We start from the raw sequence: 3,411 nt of genomic DNA, 5'->3' as shown, positions 1-3,411 counted from the left end.
TTTGGGTTCAGGGTGGGGGCGGTGGTCGCCGGCGATGGCGGGGCGGTGGCATGGGGATCACCGGAGAAAAAGCTCGGCATGGGGTGGGGGCTAGAGGGATGGCTGGGGCGGCGGCAGACCGACGGTGGGGAGTGTTTTCGGGGCGGGCGGGGCGGCGCACCGCTGGCCTCGGGCGAGGGGGGCTGCTGTTTGGCCGGTGCTGGCTGGCGGCTCAGGGGGTGGAGGTTGAAGATGAACCGCAGGCCCTTGATTTTGTATCCAACGGCTGCAAAATCGACTGACTAGAGATGAAAAAGTCAGTCGACTGACGTGTAGCATCACCTTGCTAGTGCGTTCAGTTTGGACAGCAAAATTCAGTTTCAAAAGTTAAGTTCAGTTTCGACAGTTAAGTTCAGTTTCGACAGTTAAATTCAGTTTCGACAGTTAAGTTCAGAGATAAGCGGCTGATGTATTTTACATCTAGCACTTTGTGGTTATGTATTTTACGTCATGTATTGGAGATGCTATTAGAATTCCACTAAGGTTAATGTTGTTTGTTGTCTCTCTTGTCCTGCTTCAGCCTTGGCGTCGTACAACTCACCGGAGCTGCTCCAACGACGAAACCCTCCATCATAGTGGAGCAGTACCTCGGTCTCCATCTCCAGACGCCTAAGATCTTCTTCCCCTCCTCCGACAGCCAAGTCTGCCAAAGCATCCTCACCGGCCAACCCAATCACGCTGAGATCGACATGGCTTCGCCAAAGAGGTTGTACACTTGCTGCATCTCTTTTTTACTCTACATGTTATATATATTGTCCACTGAGCACACGGATTTGTTCCTTTAGTGTCTCCTTGAAAGAAAAAATGTAGGATTTTTAATTTTCACTTGTCCTCCTTTTCAAATTCCTATTCATGAAGCACAAGACTAAGAGATAGTAGCATAATAGCATTATAACCGTACATTTTCTTGTGGTTTGACTTAATCTCACCATGCTTCTTTGCATCATGTGATCTTCCAATTGTTGTGAATCAAACACCCAGATTGGCAGAAATCTTGTGTTTTTAAATTCTTTGTTTTGCACGTGCATTCCTATCCTATTCCTGTCTATTTCCTATCCCATGCATTATTGGAATCCTCCAATTCAAACGAGCCCTTACAGAATTACTTCTCTTACAGATAGTTGCCAAAGTAAACCTTGCGTGGTATGTCCCGCTCCTGCTGCACCGTCGTCCACCCTAGCTCAGCTGCTCCAACAATAGAAGGGTCCAGCACAACAGGGATCCGGCCTCCAGACTGTCTTTTGCCGCCTCAGATCTTCTTCCCCGCCGCCGGCAGCCATGAAAACTGCATTACCATCATCAACCGAGCAGATGACCTCGAGGACTACACGGGTCCGCAAGAGAGGTCGCACTCTTTCGTGTCTGCTTACGTTATGCATCGCTTAATATTACATGCTACTTTATCGTCCTGTTCACCGATTAGACTCTGAGTCAGCTCCAAACTAATGGTCAAACTTGAGTTTTTAAATGGTTGTGGGGTACATACCGGGGCCATAATCAATAGTATCTATCTACTATCTGGTTAATCTTTGGTGTCTACTATGAGTTTCATGTTTGGTGGGAAACAAATAGTAAAGAAGCCATTATCTGTATTTTTTAACCGAAGCCATTATCTGCCTACTATTATTGGTTTTGGGTCTATCCACAGGTTGCTACCATCACTCTGGATTTCTGCATGCACTCCTTACATAATTTGACTATGTTTTATTCCTATGCATGACAGTTATTGTAAACAATGGAACTGAACATGTGGAGCAAAAGAGACGAGCCTTGCTTGGCAATAAAATTTCATGCAGATGTCGCTCCATGGTAGCCGCAAAGGCATCCCCCCTCCACACATTTCGGATTGTAATCGAGAGGAAGATATCTGTTCTGAGGGGGATTCAGAAGGAGAAGACAACTCCTATTTACCCCCTGAGGTCTTCGCTCTAACTTGGCATGCTGATGTTGGTTATATCATGCATATGGTGTCTTGCATTGCTTACTTTATACATCAAATATGTCATCTTCTTAGTTTAGACATCCTTTGTGTGAATGCCATATGTTTAGTTTATTCATCGTTTATGTGAATTATGCAACGCCATCTTGTTTAGCCTGGTCGGGGCTGTTAACGGGTTATCGGATCCAAAACCCGACCCGATAGCTTAACGGCGTTCTGTTATGGTGGATGCCACGTGTCGGTCACCCTTGACGAAAGCACTTCTGTGATGCGCGATTTGTGGTCATGGAAGTGGACACTTCCGTGATGATAATTTTGGTAATGTCATGGAACACTTCTACGACAGCATAGGTATGACTATCTTGATTCTGTCATAAAATCGTCATGGATGTACATGCATGACAAAAAACATGACCTACTATGACAAACACGTATCATCAGGGAAGTGTATTTTTTTGTAGTGAATGCTACCGCCGTACTAAGCAAAATAAGATGCATAAAAGATAAACATCACATGCAATCAAAATATGTGACAAGATATGGCCATCATCATCTTGTGCTTTTGATCTCCATCTTCAAAGCATCGTCATGATCTCCATCATCACCGGCTTGACACCTTGATCTCGATCGTAGCGTCTTGGCTGTCTCGCCAACTATTGCCGCTACAACTATCGCTATCGCTTAGTGATAAAGTAAAGCAATTACATGGCGTTTGCATTTCATACAATAAAGCGATAACCATAAGGCTCCTGCTAGTTGCTGATAACTTTTACAAAACATGATCATCTCATACAACAACGTATATTACATCATGTCTTGACCATATCACATCACAACATGCCCTGCAAAAACAAGTTAGACGTCCTCTACTTTGTTGTTGCAAGTTTTACATGGCTGCTATGGGCTTCTAGCAAGAACCGTTCTTACCTACGGCACAAAAACCACAACGGTGATTTATCAAGTTTATTGTTTTAACCTTCAACAAGGACCAGCCACAGTCAAATTCGATTCAACTAAAGTAGGAGAAATAGACACCCTCTAGCCACCTTTATGCAAAACTAGTTGCATGTCTGTCGGTGGAACCAGTCTCATGAACGTGGTCATATAAGGTTGGTCTAGGACGCTTCATCCAACAATACCGCCGAATCAAAATAAGACATTGGTGGTAAGAAGTATGAAGATCACCGCCCACAACTCTTTGTGTTCTACTTGTGCATATCATCTACGCATAGACCTGGCTCGGATGCCACTGTTGGGTAACATAGCATGTATCTTCAAAAAAATTCCTACGCTAACGCAAGATATCTAGGAGATGCATAGCAACGAGAGGGGGAGAGTGTGTCTATGTACCCTCGTACACCAAAAGAGGAAGCGTTTGACAACACGGTTGATGTAGTCGAACTTCTTCTCATTCCGACCGATCAAGCATCGAA

Source organism: Triticum dicoccoides, chromosome 4B (genome assembly GCF_002162155.2).
Source record: "Triticum dicoccoides isolate Atlit2015 ecotype Zavitan chromosome 4B, WEW_v2.0, whole genome shotgun sequence".
Taxonomy (NCBI): Eukaryota; Viridiplantae; Streptophyta; class Magnoliopsida; order Poales; family Poaceae; genus Triticum; species Triticum dicoccoides.
The sequence above is the reverse complement of the archived record's forward strand: the minus strand, read 5'-3'. Positions refer to the sequence as shown.